Source organism: Sinocyclocheilus grahami, unplaced genomic scaffold, assembly GCF_001515645.1.
Source record: "Sinocyclocheilus grahami isolate Dianchi unplaced genomic scaffold, SAMN03320097.WGS_v1.1 scaffold2558.1, whole genome shotgun sequence".
In the NCBI taxonomy this organism is placed as follows: domain Eukaryota; kingdom Metazoa; phylum Chordata; class Actinopteri; order Cypriniformes; family Cyprinidae; genus Sinocyclocheilus; species Sinocyclocheilus grahami.
Genome location: NW_015507737.1, coordinates 31,013 through 36,543, shown reverse-complemented (window position 1 = coordinate 36,543; position 5,531 = coordinate 31,013). Strand labels below are relative to the sequence as shown.

Here is a 5,531-nt window from a genome sequence, read left to right as displayed (position 1 = left end):
CGCTTCTAGGACATTTCTGAGTAAATAATGGGTTATCCAATTACGGGGCGAGGCCAGAAATGTTTAAATGGGTGGGCCTACATAAAATTGGGTGGGCAAAGTGTAGGGTATGAAAACTGCATGTCAAATTGCCAACAGAAAATACAACACAAAGGTTCAATACACAATACTTCTAAAGCATTGATAAACATTCATTTTAATTTCAATATTTACTAATGCATTGTAAGGTCTGTTTTGGGTTTTGTTTAATGTTCTTGTTTTCATGTCTTTTATTTTGTAATTTGATTTATGATGTTAGTTTCAAGCTTCCCTTGCCCTCTTGTATTCCTGCTATTGGTTCCTCTGTTTAATGTGTCATGTTCTGATTGGTTATTGTCCTGTCATGTGGTTCTCAGGTCTGTTTTCTCATTGGTTCTTGTCATGTGACCCATAGTGCCATTGTTTTTGTCAAGTATTGAATGTATGTACCTGCTGGCCGTGAGTCTAGTCTGTTCATGCTACGTCAAGTCTGTTCAAGTCAAGTCTGTTCAAGTCTGGTTTATTATTATCAAATCAAGTCTTTGTTTGGATCATGTTTGGATGTTTGGATTATTTTGAATAAACTGCACATGGGTTCTTCAACTTGTCATTCAGTGGACTGCTCATTACATGCATTATTAAAATTAAAAGTATATGTTAACATTCATACTAACAAAAATAACAACGAGCAGTTGTATTTTTATTACCTAACGTTAACAAATATAATAAATGTTGTAAAAAATGTATTGCTACTTGTTAATGTTAGTGCATTAACAGCTCTTAACTAAAAAAAGTTTATTGTAAAGCATTACCTCAGTCTGAGACAACAGAGCTGGAGATGATTTCATAATTAAAGGGGTCATATGATGCGATTTCAAGTTTTCCTTTCTCTTTGCAGTGTTACAAGTTGTTCGTGCATAGATAAGATCCCTAAAGTCTCAAACCCAAAGAGATATTCTTTATAAAAGTTAAACACGCCCCCACATGTCTACGTCACTGTGTGGGAAGATTTGCATAACACCGCCCAAATGTTTACACAAAGAAAGAAGGCGTAACTTTTATTCTCACTGTAGTATTGTCGCCTTGTCGTGGAGACGCTGTGTGTTTCGGTGTGAAAGCGAAAATACTTTGTTTGGCCTTCCAAAAGAGGACACAACTAGAAATCAGTAGTTAAGTTGTATTTACAACACTGTTCCAGAACAGTTCAGCCCAAATATTCAGATGTGTGCAGCGCATTTTACAGAGGACTGTTTCCTGAACCTGGGAAAGTAGCCTACAATGCCGTCTACATAGAAAGGCTGTTTCTATAAAGTGGGGCAGTTCCAACTTTGCAAGGATAGTCTGGCGCTTCTGACTCACAGCCTGTAAGTACGTTTTCATATTGAAAGAATTTGCCACTGATGATTCAAACGCGAGTTTTGAGCAGTGTAGAGTAGCACTTGTTGTTTGTCGTTTCTCCGATCACAACATGATTTTATGTTTAGGAGGCACGATATGCAACGCAATGTGTAAAAAGACAGTATAAGTTATTATAATCAGTAATGTCCCCACTGGATGCAACAAATGCCTCGTTTGTAATGGGTTTTATTGGATTTGTGTCATCGCGCCGGGACACGGCATCACAGTATGGTAAGGGGCGTAACATTTCCGTCATACGCTTGAGGCATTCGGCCAATCACAATGCACTGGATAGCTGGCCAATCAGCGTACACCTCACTTTTCAGACCGATGAGCTTTGTAAAAATCGACGCGTTTCAGAAAGGCGGGGCATAAAGGAGCAACAATAATGTACAGTATGTGGAAAATAATGTTTTTTGAACCTTAAACCGCCTAAACACATTGCATTGCACCAAATAATGTTCTTTTTAGCAACGTCATATGACCCCTTTAAGTGTCTCTGTCAATTCGCAAAATGTGTGCAGCTGGCAGTTTAGGCAGTTTGTTGTGGAGAAACTCTAGCACAACGTTTATGTTTATTTTCTCAAAGGACGCATCTATTTATCGAATCAAACACTAATATGATATGCTAATATGATGCTTAAAACACGCTTGGCTCTGAAGTTTCCGATCTATAAATCCATCACCCGGTGGTCTGGTTTCATTCGTAAGTTAGACAGTTCGGAGTCAGTGCTAAGACATTGTTTCAATTGGGATATACTATATATACTTTTTAAAGAATTGATCTGATTTATGTTTGTTTTGCTTTTTTCAAATTCAGCTCCCCAAACGTGCATATTTTACAATTATATCCTTACGTCGCAACATAACATTATGGGTGGGACTAACAGAAAGACCAATCATCATCAATCGTATGGTATGCACCTAAGAGGGACAATGAAGAAACTGCCTGTAATTGACCATGAAAACTCGCATTTAATATTTTTAAACTATATATATAAAGTTATAGTAAAATAAGACGTTTATTATTATCGTTTAATAAATTAAAATGACCAACTTCTCATTGGGTGGGCCACAGTCGGGCCAACCCTACATACAATTAGGGTGATATTAAATTACTTAAGCCCTGATATAAGATTTTGGCCATATTGGCCTTCTAAATCATTCATCCCACTATCAACAGGCCCATCATGTAGGCTACACTTCTTGTATTTCGTTTTTCGTACCTTGTCAGTGTCGTGCGCTTTGCTTGGCCATTTGTTGGGATAAACAGGAAAGTGTGTTCAAGCGCCAGCAAAACAGTGTAAAGAAATAGTCTTTGTGAGAAGCAGTCAATCAGCAGAAGTTAAAAGCAGCTTGTAAGTGTATTTATTTCTTATCTCAGTGTTTAGCGCAGTTGTTGTTGCTAGGAAACGCTTGTTTTTGTTTACTGTGTGGAGACGTGCTGAAATGGCGTTTGGTCTCGTACTGTATCGCGTACCTTGTCAGTGTCGTGCGCTTTGCTTGGCCATTTGTTGGGATAAACAGGAAAGTGTGTCCAGCTGAATTCAATTTGAGTTTTGTTAAACGAATTAAAAAGAAGCTTAGTTTACCGCGGCTGCGGTCGTGTGAAGACTGAAGAGTGTAAAGACCATCGACTCTACCGGGCGACTCCACCGGGCAGGACACCGGCGAAGGACATAAGTATTGCTTTTTATCTCTCCTCTTTCCACTTTTGTTTCAGTTTTTTTTAATCTATTTCTTACTATGTGTCAGTAAGTTGTTATTTTAGCATGTGTGTTTGCCTCAGTGTTATTTTTGTAGGATTACTGATGAACTAATGTACTTTGATTTGTATTAGTTATCTATTTTAGTTTTAGTTACAGTTGTAGTAATGTTGTCATTTTATTAGTTTTTTTATTATGTCTATATAGGCTTTTTATTAAGTTTTACTTTCATTTAATTTGAGTTATTTCAGTACTTCAACATTCAAAATGGAAATGAAATAATATATATATATATATTTAATGTATTTATACATATGTACATGTATATGTATATGTGTGTGGCTGTACATACACATATGTAGTTGTTTTTTGGTGTTTGGCTTAGTGTTATGTTAGAATCATTATTATACTCATACCTTTTGTTCTTTTAATATTTTTGAATTGTTTTTAGTTTTATTTATTTATTTTTTGTTTTCATTTAAATGTTTTAGTTTTGAAATGTTGTTGTATGCATTTGTCATTTTTATTTAATTTCTTTTATTTTCTTAAATGTGTGTATATATATAGTATTTATAGAGTTTTAGCTTTAGTTTTAATTACTTTTTCTTATTTGTAAGTCGCTTTGGATAAAAGCATCTGCTAAATGACTAAAAGTAAAGTAAAGTAAAGTAAGTAAATGTGGTAAAGTCTGCAAAAACCTGCATGACCTTAAGATCCACCAGGCCAGAATGAAGTGCTTGTCTGGTACACAAGTGATGCAACTCACAGGTCAAGTACCCGGTGAGACGCAGGAGGAGCCTGGCCCGGTCACCCCATAGTGCCTAGACCCTCCACGCACCACTAGATCATTTCCAAGCCAGGCTTTCAGAACATCGTCAGGTTAAGTGGCCCGCCGCTAATAAGGAAAATTAGTGGCACCAGTTTGATGAGGATGTGGACAAGATTCTCCAAGTAACAGCCAGAGGGGATGCTGACCGGAGGCTGCAAACAATGTGCTCAATAACTATCAACATAGCTGCTGAGAGATTTGGCCTGAAGGAGCAGTGTCCATCTAGTGGTACTTCGGGACCAAATCGTTGGCAGGAGAAGATTCGACAGCTGCGGCAGGAGCTCCGTGTGCTTAGAAGGCAGTTTAAGCAGGCAAATGAGGAGGATAAAGCTGCCCTGGCTGAGCTCCGGAACATCGTAAGGAGTAAGCTTACTACCACCCATCGAGCTGAGTGACACAGAAAGAGGGGCAAGGAGAGGACACGCAGATGGGCAGAATTTGTCACAAATCCTTTCGGATTCACCAGGAGACTCCTCGGGCAGAAGTGTAGCGGTCGACTCACCTGCACTCAAGACGAAGTTGCTAAGTACCTCAGCACCAATTACAGCGATAGAACAAGAGATCAGGAACTTGGACAGTGTAGCACGCTAATAACCCCACCGGAACCCAGTGTGGATTTTAACCTCAAGGACCCAACCCTGAGAGAGGTTCAGGAGGTTGTCAAAGCAGCTAGGACGAACTCAGCACCAGGTCCAAGTGGAGTGCCCTATGCGGTCTACAAGAGGTGTCCCAAACTCCTTCAGCGCCTATGGAAAATCATCAAAGCCATCTGGAGGAGGGGAAAAGGGGCGAAGCAGTGGAGACATGCAGAGGGTGTCTGGATTCCAGAGAACTCAAGTAACATTGAGCAGTTCAGGGTCGTCTCACTCCTCAGCGTGGATGGGAAGATATTTTTCAGTATCGTTGCCCGACGCATGATGGAGTTTCTCCTGCAGAACGAATACATTCATACCGCTGTTCAGAAAGGTGGGATCCAGAAAGTTCCAGGCTGTATGGAGCACACAGGAGTTGTCACCCAGCTAATCCGGGAGGCTCGAGAAGGTGACGGGGACCTGGCAGTGCTGTGGCTCGACCTTGCCAACGCTTATGGATCAATCCCGCACAAGCTGGTGGAAACCTCACTGATCGGACATCATGTTCCAGACAGAATCAGGGATCTCATTTTGAACTATTACAGCTGCTTTAATTTGAGTGTACTATATCAGTGATCTTGTTCGCTTTAGCTATGAATATGCTAGTTAAGTCAGCAGAGGTGGAATGCAGAGGCCCACTTACCCGTTCAGGTGTGTGACAGCCCCCTATCAGAGCTTTTATGGATGATCTGCCGGTAACCACGACATACGTACCAGGCTGCAGATGGATCCTCCGAGGCCTACGCCTCATCAGTAATGGACTTTAAGCCAGCTACGTCCAGATCCCTTGTGGTGAGGAAGGGAAACGTAACCGATAAGTTCCATTTCTCCCTCGGAGGAGTACAAATTCCGTCAATCACTGAGAAGCCGGTTAAGAGCCTGGGAAAAGTCTTCGACAGCACACTTATGCCGAGTTCACACTGCACGATTTTAGCCCGATTTTTCACT

General features: G+C 40.3%; 1 pseudogene; it reads left to right on the top strand.

Moving 5' to 3' along the window:
* The first annotated feature begins 4,097 nt into the window (after positions 1-4,097).
* LOC107575302 (uncharacterized) overlaps positions 4,098-5,531 on the top strand; it is a 19,794-nt pseudogene continuing 18,360 nt past the window's right edge.